The sequence below is a fragment of the Malania oleifera genome, chromosome 1 (assembly GCF_029873635.1).
Source record: "Malania oleifera isolate guangnan ecotype guangnan chromosome 1, ASM2987363v1, whole genome shotgun sequence".
NCBI lineage: Eukaryota > Viridiplantae > Streptophyta > Magnoliopsida > Santalales > Ximeniaceae > Malania > Malania oleifera.
Window position 1 is genome coordinate 35,797,224 of NC_080417.1, and position 14,554 is coordinate 35,811,777.

Genomic DNA, 14,554 nt, shown 5'->3' on the forward strand with positions numbered 1-14,554 from the left:
AGAGGGAGAGAAATAGAAATAGAAATAGAAGGAGGCCATAGAACGTTGCCTGAATTCGTCAACGAATACAGGGGTTCGTCGACGAGTGCAGAAGAAAATTCGTCGACGAGAAAATACCAAGGGGGGGGTTTTTGGCTACTCTGAATTTCGTTGACATAAACAGGGTCTCGTCGACGAATTTAATGAAGGACTCATAGACGAGGTGATGTGTCTTGTCGACAAATCTGGCCCTATATATATATATATAAAATCCTATTTTTATCTTCATTTTTAAGCCATCTTCGCCCTCTCTCTCTCTCTCTCTCTCTCTCTCTCTCTCTCTCCCCTTCGGCTCTCTCTCTCTCTTATCATTTTTGGGCCAGATATACGTCGGATCGACAATTCGAAGTCACCACGATGCTCCTGGCGAAGTTTTTTACGAGTTTGCCAGAACGGATCGTTGGGAGAATGAAGTTGGAAATCATCCCTATAAGGCTTTTTAAGTCGAATTTGGTCTTGTGATAGTTATACGAAATGATGTACGCATGAAAATATTGAAGTTTAATAGTAGGAGTTTTAAGTTTCAGGGTATTGATCAGGAAATCCTACGGGAGTCAGGTTAGGATATTTTAGGGGCTTTCTCAGTAGCCAGGTAAGGGAATAAATTAAAGCAGTTATTTTCCATGCAAATTACTATTATTTATGAGTAAATTTATTTTCAGAAAAGCATATGTTATAATTGTATATTATGGATGAAATGTATGTTTGGGAAATACTACTATTATGTTGAAGTGTATACGTATATATGAGATGCCTAAGAATTACGATTTTAGAATAAGAAGTATGATTTTATACAGCGCATGTGTGGCATGAATATTATTTTATGTGAACGTATTATGATATGAAAGATTTTATGAACAAAGTATGTTATTAGGTATTATGAAAAATATATTATGTTATGATGATTTTGACGAATGTATGATAATCGATTTATTTTCAAAACGTATATACCTGAGATGATTTCGGCATGAGACCGTAATTATGATATATTCGGCACGAGGCCGTAATTACGATATATTCGGCATGAGGTCATATTTACTATATATTCGGCACGAGATCGTAATTATGATGTATTCGGCACGAGGTTGTAATTACAATATGTTCGGCGCGATGCCGTACTTATGTTATGTATAATCATGTATTATATGTTATCACAACCCGGATGTTAGTTTAGTTCAGTTCAGGAGCTCGGTATCGTAGCTATATGTAGATTAGATATCTATGTTCAGATTAGTGCTAACCATCCCATGAGGGGATGGGAGATGGATAGTCGATGTCGCTTTCAGTAGAGCGTGGACGTCCACCTGGCAGTCCGGACCAGGGTGTGGCGGGCCCATCGTACTTATAAACATATTTGACTCGGCAGTGGTTGGCCAACCATTGTCGGGTCCCGCCTTTGGGCTACACAACCCATCATGGGAAGTAATACATGACACCAACTAGCTATTCATCTTGGGTATATTTTCAGTATTACAGTTATAAGAGATGTTTTATGTATGTTATGATTTATTAACAAATATGAAATTACATGATTATCCAGTATGATATGATGAATGTTTATAGAGTTATGAAATGTACTGTATATGTATAACTGCCTTAAATATTCATGTTGCTACACAACTGTATTTAGTTTATTTTCCCTTACTGAGAAGTGTCTCACCCCTGACCATTAAATGATTTTTAGGAAATCCAGAGGGATCGGCGGGTCAAGGCCGCCGTTGAGTGGGTTTAGCTTCCCTACTAGAAGGGTAAGCATTGAACTAGGATCAGGAGATTTTTTGTTGTATGATCCTAGTGTTATTTTTGATTTTTTTTGAAAGAATGTAAAAAAATATAGTATTTTAGGAATGTAGATAACTCTGGTATTATGCTTTATAGTGGATGATTGAGATTTTATGTTTACTGTTGCTTAGGTTTCCGCTGTTATTGACAGATGCCACGCTACCCACGGGTTCGAGTTGACCATTTGATTTATTATGTTACATTTTATGTTAAGAAGTTTAGGGTCACTACAATCAATGTAAGAAAAAGGGGCATATAAAGTTTGAATGTCCATTTAAGAGGAAAGGTGTGAAAACAAAACAAATATGGAGAGTAAAAGAAACATCCCTTCTGAAACCTACCGAATCCAAGAAAATATGGATACCTAAATGAAATACCTAAACCAAGGATATCAAAGGTAAAAAGCTATTCTCCTTTTAGAAAAACAAGAAAGTTATATAAATACTAAAAAGAGAAACTTGAATCATTATACAATAAAGGAAGTAAGTTAAAAAGGTTTCAAAACAAGAAAATAAAGAAATTTCAGAAATTGTAGAACTTTAGTTGACTGAACTGATAAATTCAGGCTCCTACATGTACTTCAGGCGCTTGAGCTCCAGATCTCAGGCGACTAAACAACTACTTCCTGCTGAATTTCATCCCAGAAAAATCCTTAGGTGACTGCACTTATTCTTTAAGCGCTTGAAGTTACGGAGTCCTTATATTTTAAACGTGCGAAACCCTATTCTTTTCTAAACTCCAGGCTCTTGAACCGTATTCTATCACTCACCCAAAGTTTCAATACCAGATTTTCTTCAATTTCTTACGTTGAAACCTCCGAATCCGAGCCTTTTAGCATGATCATACCTATTCTAGGGTTTGAAAGAAGCCATTAGTTTGCTCCAAGAACCTTCACAATGCCTTGAACAAAGCAAACAACAAATCGTGGTTCATCCTCTGGTAGAGATGATCCAAATATCGAGTAATGACTGGTATCCTCTCAATCTAAGCATCTTTATAAGACTCAACTCCTCACTAGTGAACAAATATTTGGAAAGGTACTTGATATCCAATTCTTCAATACTGAATTTCCTGAAATTTTACCCTTGTTCAAAAACGTTGGATGGAAAAAATTCATTGAGTGTCAAACCAGAGTGATCTTTCCAAACTTGATAAAAATATTCTATGCAAATATGACCTTTGGGGAAAATTCCTTATCAACTGATGTAAAGGGTAAGAAAATAGTTCTTTCACCTCAAACCTTAGCATCCATCTTGAATATCACTCTCGGAAATTTTGAATGCCCTACATTAGGACAATCATGAATACTCCAACAAGACTTTACACCTGAAGAATTTTTGCCATTAGTCATGGAGCATCAACCAACTTACTTTGGGCATCCACCACTATATAAGCAACTTAACCTGAAATCTCAAATCCTCCAAAAGATTATCACCAATAACATTCTACCACAAGCTGGATCCTATGACCATATTTCATATGCCGATTGTTTTGTAATGTGGCATTTGTTAAAAGAGAAGAAACTTGACTTACCCAGCCTTATTATAAAATGGATGGGGGCTAAGCTTGATGCATCTCAAATTACTCTTCCTTACGATGGAACTCTCAGTTTTTTTTTGCAAAACTAAGTATCGCTTCACCAACAGACTTGTTCATCAAGAGGACTAGGTATTAACTCTTTACCTTAACTACCCTCAAACAAATAGGGTATGAAAAACGGGATTAGAATTGGTGTTTCAAAAGAGGAAGTTAACGAAGGGCAGCTGCTATACCGCCTACTCCTCAGGCTCAGCCACAAAGAACTGCATCTGACACTCCATCTTGGTTTTTGTCTTACTATTCTGAATTCCAATCCTTCACTCATGACATGCCTAGTGGTCTTCAGTCTCTCCAAGAAAATTACTCTTCCTTAGACCAACGTCTCACATGAATTGAACAGGCACAAGCTAGTTCTTCTCATGGTGATCGTATGGACACCAGCTCAATACCTCGTAGTAATGACTCCTCAGAAGAAGATAAGGAGGAAAATGAAGGAGATGACAAAGAGGAAGAAACTGAAGAAGAAGGTAATCATGAGAATGAAGATGAAGAAGAAGAGGAAGAAGATGATGAAGCCTCTGTTGGTGTTGACAATGAAGGACATGATGATTAAGTCTCTTAGCTTTTAATATGTAAACTTAAAACACAACTATTTTTGTGATGCATTGTACTGTTGAAGGTCACATCTTAGTGATGTGTTTTGGTTTGTACTACTTATGGCTCTTTTACCTTGATGCATATCTATATGGTTCTTTGCTCTTTGTATTAAAATTTTGTATCCTTTTTTGCATTATGTCAAAGGGGGAGAGATGGTTTAGAGAGCAAAAATAGCAAAAATATATGAATGGTTTAGAGAAATGAAAATGCTGAGCTAAATGTTGAAAATGCAATTTGCTATGAATGTTGACTATATATATGAGCTATGCAAATTCCTTGATAAATACATTGATAAATATACAATATTGTAAAATGTTATAAGGATTTGCAAATACCTTGTTGAGTTTTGGACTACTTTATAAAACATTACTTGAATCTATGCTTATTGTAAGGGAGAGCATTCTATAAGTTTTTCTCAATTTTTGCTCCTTATTTGTCATCATCAAAAAGGGGGAGATTGTTAGCCTAACAAAGCTTTCATTTCTTATTTTGATGGTAACAAATGAAGGAAAGGTTTAATATCATTGTGTGTTCAAGTAATGATGTTTTCAGGAAACTTAAAAAGCCAAAACCAACAAAGCTTCGAAAGATCACCAACAAGCTCAAAAGTGTATGATGTGTCATGAAGTGATCAAAAAGGGAAGCTCAAAGACAGTTGAAGATAGAATGAACTCAAAGGTCAAAGATAACCATTAATTTTTCAAAGAACAAAGAAGTGTTTATATATTGTTAGGAAATCTTCATGGAAGTACTTCAAAGGTAAAAATATCATTGTAAATGAAAAGAAGCTCATTAGGGGATTTAAATGAACTTTAAGATTTTATTTTAACCCTGGAAAATATTTTTCAAAAGCAAGAAAGCAAGGAAGTCAAATTTTTTTGAAAAAGAAAAGAAAAATCAGAAAAAAGACAACTTCAGGTGACCGAGGTGAAAACCTTAGGCGACCGAAGAAATTGTTGAATAAAAGTTAAAACAGGCAGTGTTGCTTCAAGCGCCTAACCCTGTATCTTCAGGCTCCTAAACCCACTTCAGGCAACAGAGCATGTTCTTCAGGCAATCGAAGTTCGGTAACGGTCAGATTTTTCTAACTTCTTATTTTCAAATTTAATTGACTTGCACCCTAATCTTTTTAGAAACTTGGGGGACACTCCAAGTAAACTTGGGTAGCACGAATGAAAGTGTTTTTAAAGCGCATATATACATGATTTATGAAAATAAAAGCCTACCAAGCATTGAACAATCTTTCAAAATTTCTCTCACCCAAAGTTATCTTGCTATCTGCTCTAAGCTCTGAATTGTTGCAAATTCCTAGAGAAATCTCTGAGTTTTTTACATCTTCTTTGAAGCATATGATTAGAGTTCTTGATCCTTATCAAGAGAAGTATAACCGGTGATATTTACACTGAGCTTCTTGCTTCATTCCCTCGATATTTTTGAATTGAAGTAAATTAGTTTTCAAAGTGTACTAATCAGCTCTTTGTAAGAGCATTCTTTGTACATCTATTTGATTTGTATCTTGTAGATTGACGATTCCAAGAATTGTTAGGATCGTTGGCTAAGCGAGGGGATATCACTTAAAAAGACGGGCTTTAGCCTAATTAAAGGAGTGACCGAACGGGGGTACATTGTTTGGAGAGGCGGACCCTAGCCTACTAAAGGAGTGTGTAAACGGTATTGTTTCATCTGGCAAAGGAACTTATTTTAGTAATACTTTGGTGGTTTGCCAAAGGCAAGGACATAGGCTAGGTATAAGCCGAACCTCGTAAAAATCCCGGTCTCACTCTCTCTTTCCCTTACTCTTTAGTTTTAGCACATATAAATTGCGTGGATGATTTAATTTCTTAATTATATATATATTTCGTATATTTGAAAATCAAGTAAACTTAAAATCTAATTTTGATTTGGGATTGCGGAAACTGAAAGGGAGTACGTTGGTTAAACCATACTTTGCGGAAACCATAAAGGAGTACGTTACTTGGTTAACATCCAAAGATAAATTTACTAAGAGTTTATTTAAATTCTGAATTTTGGGAAGAATGTGAATGTTTTGTTGAATATTAAATTTAGAAACAAATTACATTCTCTACATAACTTACAAATTCGTATACACAGGCTGCAAACAAAATAACCATCTTGATTGGATATTGTGGTTGATTGAAAAAATTGATTGATTTGGTTGATTGATTGATTACTTGATTGCTTAAATACTTTATTGGTATATGGTTGTTAATTGGATATTATTTTAAGTATTGATTGTGTATTTGGTAAATCAACAAGAAGTCAAGAATACATTAAAAAGAAGTAAAAGAAATTTTTTAAATCCAGTTCACCCCCCTCTTGGGACTACAACTTAGTTTTCAATTTTCATTCTCAATAGGAAATAAGTGATTACTTGAATAAAAAAAGTAGTAACATGCTTGCTCTTATCATAGCCATATTTATTCAAAAAAATTTCAACGTAATGTGACTGATAAAGAAATATACTATCGCATGATCTTGTAATTTTCATGCCTAAAATAACATTAGCCTCACTTAAATCTTTCATTTAAAAATATTTTTTGAGCATATTTTTTGTTTTATTTATGATATGTAAATTTGAACAAAAAAGAGCAAGTCATCCGCATAGAGGCTAATAATAACATGTGAATCCTCCCAAGATTTATAGTAGACATACTTGTAAGATCATTTGTTTTATATCCATTCCCAATCATGCAGGAATCAAACTTCAATTCCACCTCACCACTACCAAGTACTTGAGTGGTATGTGAATCACCAAGTATAATAGTTTTGGGTTCCTTAAAAGGAGTGTACGCCTTGAACCAAGATTTATCATAACATACATACCTATTAGCACTCAAGTTTGCCCACCACCCCTCAATACTGTGGACCATATTTATATCATTAAGCATCGCCACAGATGGTTCCTTAACTATATTAGATTAAGGAATAGGTCCATTGTAGACCCATGAAATAAGGAAATAAAAAAAAAAAAAAGGTAATTTTAGCAGGCTTCGTTGATGACGCCAAGGTTCTCATCGACGAAGACCCTTCTATGCTTCATTGCCAAAATTTAGAGCCTCAGCGATGAAAAGATCCTGACCGAAAAGAAAAATACTAGACTAGGGTTCGTCGACGAGGGAAGAGGTTCGTCGAGAAGAGCCTTCAGTGGCTCGTTGACAAGGGCACAATTCGTCGATGAATTTGACCAGGTCAAGGGGTCTATAAATATCATTTTTAGTTGCTTAATAGTTAAGAAATCACAAAGGCGCTCTCTCTCTCTCTCTCTCTCTCTCTCTCTCTCTCTCTCTCTCTCTCTCTCTCTTCGATCCTTCGTTATTCATCACCCAAATCAACGATCCGACGTTACTATGTGGATCAGGGGGAAAACCTTTACAATTATAGTGGATTGGATCTTCGTTTTGAGGAATTTTCGGGTTTTATCCCGAAATCAAGGTAAAAGTCTAAGTTCGTTTCTAGTTTAGTAGATATGTAGTAAATATGATTGTATTAAAGTATTGTCCTTTGGTTTTTAGGTTTTGGGAACTCAGGTCGTTGTTTTTGAGCCGTTTAGTTTGTGTTTCAGTGTTCGGGGAGATAGGTAAGGGGATTTGTTTACATAAATCATTTTAGAAAACTAAACCGCTAAAAAGTTAGCTTATGTTTATATGCATGTATTGACTGCTTATTTGCAAAGTTTCACTAGGTAAAAATATCGGTTTCTACGATTTTATGGTTTTGGTAAAAATGAGGGTTTTGGCGCATTATCTCCAAGCTTTTCAAAACTTCTTTATTTGCATTAAACTTAACATAGGAGATGCTTGAACCCCTTGTTTTCCATTTAAATGTTACTTTTTGAGTTATATACTATATATAACCAAATGAGTGTGGCATATGATATGAAATGGAAACTATGAATCTGTTTAAATACGTATATGAGCTATGGGAATTGAAGTTCCATTTTTCTATCTGAAAATGTGAAAAACAGATGCCAATTATATACCAAGCTTTATATGTGAAAAGGGTTATGTTAGCTTTGGTGCAATCCCAAGAGGGGGGGTGAATTGGTATTTAAAATTAATTGCCTTAGGTCAATCCTCTAACAATAGTATTATACAAGTCTAAGGTCAATCTAATGCGTGTAAAATGAATCAATGTAAATATACAATGGAATTTAAACTGCAATAAACGATTAACCAAGCATGCACAATAAAGCAGTAAAGGAGACGACACCCAGAAATGTTATCGAGATTTGGCAAACTGCCTATGTCCCCGCCTTGACTAACAAGCACAAGGATTCTACTAATGCCCACTTAAAGGGTGGAGCGGTACCGATTACAACTAGGTCAATTATCACAGGGCTGACCTCAACCTTAACTAGGCCAATTAGCGGGGCTAACCTCAACCTACATGCCTTAACAAGATGACACACCTAACTTTCCTAACCGAGTTTAAGCCAATTCGGGACTATTCCAAGGCTAGTCTCCCTCTTCAGGTCCGTGCTTGGAAATACAACATATGTGTATATAATTTTGCGTACAAGGAAATGTTTCTTACACTAAGCTGATTATGTACCACTAAGCACAATGTAATTAATACACTACCAAGAGATAGGATTTGATAAGATCGGTGTAGTCTAAGTGTCTACTCTCAAATATTTATGCAAATATAGCAATCAATGCATGAGAGTGTCAATGATAGGATCTTTGGGTCAAAATAATATTACAATCACAATGCACCAACAAAGATCACGAGCACACTTCAAATATCTCAACAAATAATATTTCTAAATATAAACCACAAGAGATATTTAAAAATGGTTTGCAAAATATTTATTTGATCTTTGTATTAAAAAGATAATCTCAAACAAAAGGTGTAGCAACAAAGATCTTTTAACACTTAATAAAATATCTCAAAATAGATTTCTCAAAGATTCGCACAAGAGATATTTTTGAAAAAGATGTATAATATTTTTGCAACCAAAACACAATATGAACTCTTGAGTATTGCAATGAGAATGCAAAACTCAAAAGCCCAAAGAAGTTTTCATACGGAAGGCTTATTTACGAAGCCCCCTAGGAGAACTTGTGGCTTACTCTCTATGAAATATAAATCACAAATAAAACAACCAAGAGAGAGTTTAAGCTTGGTGAGATAAGCCCAAGAATACTCTTACAAGGAGGTATTTGCAATATAAACGAGTAAGAGTGGGAGTTTAAAGCTTGAATATGAAATATAGGCTTTTTAAGATTGAGAGAATATTGGCTAATTATATTTGCTAATCTCATGCTAATTATTCCAAATGAGGGGGTATATATAGACAACCCCTAAAATATAACCGTTAAGAACACATATGGAATTATTAGGAAAGTTTTAATATATTTTAACCAAGTTAACCTTGTTTACAAATATTAATCACGGTAAAAATTAAGTCCAACCCGAGAATTTTGGTCGACCAAAAACATTTTTGGTGGACCCAAGTTCATATGGTTCGATCGACCAGGACAAAAATGAACTGGGGACTCGGTTGATTTGACACATGTGTCGAGGGCAAAATTACCGAGGTTCAGTCGACCAGGGGGAAATGAACTATGGTCTTAGTCGACTAGGAATGGCGATTTTTTCAATGTACGCGGTTCGGTCGACCGAGAAGAAATGAACTAGATGGTTTGGTTTACCAAATCGTTAGGGCATCTCCTGAGGACCCTCGGTTGACCAAAGCATTGGCGTTCATTTTGGGCTCGGTCGACCAGGAGGTCAAAGTGTTGAGTCAAAGGGAGTTCGATCGACCAGTGTAAATGAATTGTATCAGTTCGGTCGACCGGACGGTGGTCAAACTGTTGACCTGGTCCAGGTTCGGTCGATTAGGAGTATTTGTACATGGAAGTACGGTCGATCGAAAGTACCTATTTAAAGCATTTCAGTCCCGTTTAAGCATACAAACACCCTATTCAAATGACCATTCATATATATGCATAAGTGAGTGTCCTGAGGTCATTTTTAGGTCCTTTTTAGTTTGAGAACACTGAAAAAATCCGGTGTCGGTCAACCGAAGGGTATTCCCTAAGGTCCATCTATGGTATTGAGCTTATCCATCCTACCATGCAGCTAAGGCATTAATTATTACAAACCATGTTCCATAAATTACTATTACAGACCCAAATAATATAAATTACAACAAGAAAAAGTTCTTTAGGGTCTTTGGTCTTCAAGTTTTCACGTGCCATCAAATGATCTTGTTATTATGAACCTGCACACAAACTTGACAGACATCAAATACCAGAGTATTTGTCATAATCAAAACAGGGTATGACCCACATGGTCAACAAGTTAAACCGAGAGGGTGTGTGCTAGTTTATACCACAGTATGAGTGAATGAGTTTGTGAAAATACTAGAACTGTACAGGTGATTTATGAATTGGAAACAAGTTAATTTGTCTTATTGTAAGTTGTATATATGATATTGGGACAACAACTTGTTACTATGAGAGCCTTAAAAAACTCAACGTTATATGAAGCCTTAAAAAGCTTTAGTGCGGTTCCGTTGCTATATTCTGGATACAATGCAACCACACATCTGATTTTCAGTGTGGGTATCAAGATAGTCGGCTGGGTAGGTGTGTGCCACTGGTGGGTTAATGGACCAGGTGGATTCAGTCGAACTATAGTAACCATAATGACTGATAAGTGCCCGCGTAGGGTAGGGCTTGTTCAGGAATTTATGATGGCATAACCCACGCCAAGGGGTAGTGTTGACATTTGTTATGAAGTTTCTAAGCTGGGCGGTGTTCTAAATATGCATATACATGATTTAAAAATTAAAATGGGTAAAGTCACAGGTTTGAGTACTAGGCGGAGGGATTGTACAATTTAGGGGCCTGTACCCTCCCCTAACCTCAAGAACTCTCACTTGCAATGATTCTGAATTAGTTATTACAAGAAATATATAAATATCTCCTAGATTACAGTATTGAGAATATGCTTTATATGTAACTGCCTTCTACTAGTTTGAATGTGTATTGTCACACACTGATGTAAATATCTTCCACCTTACTGAGAAGTGTCTCACCCCAACATACAACCCTTGTTTTAGATCCTACAGAACGTTGGTCCTAGTTACTAGAGGGGCTTGGAGTGTCGTATTGTGTATAAATTACGTAAGTGTTTTGTATATGCAATAGACTTAGTTCAGAATGTCTTTTTGGGGAATTGTAAGAACAAGTTATGTTTTAAGCACGATCGTATGTATGTAAGGATACAGTTAAAAACTCTGGCTTGTCTTATAGATTCCATATGAATGTTTATGTTTTCTGCTATGCATTGAGATTGCAGATCAGTATGAAACACCTGTATGTTCCTATTTAGTGCGGGTTGTATATGTATATTTATTAGAGATAGGTGTATTATACAGGTGTAGTAGCATTCTAGGGCCGTAAAAAGGGTCGGGGCATTACATCCACGTTTTGTAAATTTGCAAATTCAAGCAATATGTCTACTTTTGTCACAAACATAACAAACATTGTTGTTTTGTTTATTTTGAAGGGCATCCTTGGTTCAAGTTCTTTTGATTAGAGTTTCCCCTATTCATTTTGTGAGGTCTACTGTTATTTTTCATATTTCTCCTCTTAGACTTTAATTGAGGGTTTTTAGGAAAAATATCTTTAGGTAAAGTATTATGTTTAGAAACAATTATATTTACCATTGTGGTATTACCGTTATTGGTATTACCACTTTCTTGCATAATTGCATCTTGCCCTTTTGCCTCCTTTATGCGAATTCGAGTGATCAAGGTTTCAAGAGACATCTTTTTGTTTGTTGTACATGCACTTTTGGAATTCTCTACAAGATGGGGGTAACTCATCAATAATTCTAGCCACAACAAGATTGTCTCCAATCTTGATCCATTCCAATGTAACTTTCGTCACTATCATTTGAAAGTCTTGTTCTTGCTCCACAACTGATTTTTTGTCCACTAGATAGTTGCGTATTTTTTCACCCCTACCTCCTCGGTATAATACTTATTCTGCAAAGCATTCCAAATTTTCTTTGCGGAGGAGTAAGTAGTACCATAGTAATCATAAAAATGATCGGTTATATAATTTAAAATGTAATACCGACATTTATACTCATCTTTTTTATATTGTTCTAATTTTACGTAGTGATCAACCAACTCATATTCATTCATTTTTTCGGTATCGATTTTTTTGGATTCTTCTCGGTGAGAATATAAGCAAATTTTAGGAGATTAAAGTAGAAGAGTACCTTTCCTTTCCATCTCATGAAGTGGACTCCTTTAAATCGAAAAGACTTGTTGAGATCTCCGACATTTTCATTTGATTTTTCAAATGTAGGCTCCATATTTTGAATCTCCTTAAAATTGTTAGGAAATTTAATAAAATAAATAATAAAACTTAAATAAAAATAAAAATAAAAATATAAACATAATTTACAAATAGGCCGATACATAAATATCTCATTCTCTTTAAGAAAATTCAAATTCTTTACGATTTTTTACTTAATCTACGAACGATGCAATAAAACTCTTTGAGACTTGTCTTTTTCAAGATATAATAACTCAATTTAAATCGTCACTCCAATTTTATACAAATAGAGAAGTAAAAATTTCATAAAAAAATATATATTTCTTTACTTGTCAAAAATTTTAGAAATAATAATATTAAAATACACTAACAATCATATGATTGAGAAGATGATGATGTGATGATGATTTGAATCGAATATCTAGAGTTTAGTTTACTTTTAAAGGAACCGAATTTTCTGGGAAGCTCTGGGGAGAATTCCAGACTCACGAGCTGGTGCGAATCTAAGGGAGAAGCCTATGACTAAAGGGAATTGCAAGTCAACGCACCACAGCGCCAGCGATCAAAACATCTCTCGTTCGAATTCCAAGCCCCTCACCAGCTCAAATCTGAAAACATAGCTACGATTCTCCTCCCAATCCGACACGAGCTTCTCCACCTCCGCTGCTGACGGCGGGCCAAACGCTCCTACGGCTGTTCGTTTCTCTCCCTGTTCCAAGAACGAAACGTAGTTTAACTGCAAGAAGAGGAGGCTGTTCTAGTGGAACGCAGCAGGCCAGCAAGCCAGGGATTGCTTCTGATTCGAGATCCATCACTGTCGGGCTGCTAGATCCGATCACACTCTCCGGAAGAACCAAGGTGAAGAGTTCTCCTTCACAAATCAACATTATTTCATTCTTATTCCAAATTTTCTTAAGGCGTGATTAATGTACATTAGGGGTGTTTGGTTTGTGCCTAAGATTCTCATATTATTGGGGTGTTTGGTTTGTACCAGATTCTCATATTCCTGTTTGGTTCACAAGCTTGATAGACATCTCTAGGTAGATCTAGTCTATCATGTATCTATAAACTAACCCAATAAAGTGATGACATGTCATACATTAAAGCACATAAATAAAAATAATAATTAGTTCTTTTAATAAACAAATAAAAAATTCATTAGTTGTTGGAGTTTTGTTGGATTAGTTTATAGATGATGTGGTAGACCCAATTTACCTTATAATTTTTACGTTTGAATAAAATTACATGTGTAGCTAATATATAAAGAATAATTACATTATATTTTTAACACAAAAAATTGATTTAAAAAATAAAGGATGCTTTCAGGCCACAAGACTCCCTGCTTTGTGAGGGCAGGGGTAGGGTGTTGGCAGTGTATGCAGTCTTAACAAAGGAGCAATTTTACTGTTGATCCGTTGATCTTGGACTGGTCCTCCAAAACCTTCTTAAAACCTTACCGTTTGTTAAAAAACTTACTTAAAAGTATGTACTTAATTAAATTTATGTGCTAAACTTTTCAACAATTATGAATTTAAAAGATATAACGCTTAAATAACCAATTTACCAAAATATTGTTTAAATATTGATTAGGGCTGTTAGAGGTTATATATGTCTTTTAGAATTATTATTATTGAGTGTGTTAGTATGTTAATTAGTAGAGTTTGTAAGGGTATCATTGTCAGTAGAATGTATTTAAATTTGTATTATAAATAGAGGGAGAGACCTATCTTCAAGTTAGGTCATTCATTTTAATCAAATCTTACATTGGTATTAGAGCATGATACTATCTAAACCTAATTTCTCTCTGCCATCGCTGGAAAACAACATTCTCACATGTGTTCTTCCCTAATCCACCTCCTTCCCATACTAAATCACAAAACCAACCATATACCCATAATTAGACCCACCCACTCCCCCGATGACCCACCCCACAAAAGCCCATCGTTGGAGGGCACTCCACGCGCCCCCATGTACCGCCCAAATGCTGGCAGGGCTGATCCCATGTGCTGGCACGTGAGTGAAGCTCTAACCACTTTATTTTTTATTTTTTGGTTAATTTTTTTTATTTTTATTTTTAATTTTTTTTATAAAATTTTTTCTTCTATCACTTCCTTCTTTAGACTATATTATCAAGCTCTAGGCCAGTTTTTTGCTAAAAAAATTCAACTTTTTTCAACCATGCACTCGCGGTATTCTGTTAATTTCTGTTTAGGGTTTGT

At 35.3% G+C, this 14,554-nt stretch overlaps 1 protein-coding gene across 12 annotated transcripts in view; it reads left to right on the forward strand.

The window, feature by feature from the left end:
- The first annotated feature begins 12,660 nt into the window (after positions 1-12,660).
- LOC131157362 (disease resistance RPP13-like protein 4) overlaps positions 12,661-14,554 on the forward strand; it is a 33,062-nt gene continuing 31,168 nt past the window's right edge. For 6 of the 12 annotated variants that reach the window (XM_058111461.1, XM_058111495.1, XM_058111453.1 and 3 more), the window contains exon 1: positions 12,707-13,193. The gene's annotated coding sequence lies outside the window, so the exon portion shown is untranslated. Of the gene's footprint in view, positions 13,194-14,554 lie in introns of all 12 variants that reach the window. The other 6 variants (XM_058111445.1, XM_058111477.1, XM_058111528.1 and 3 more) reach the window with 4 other exon arrangements.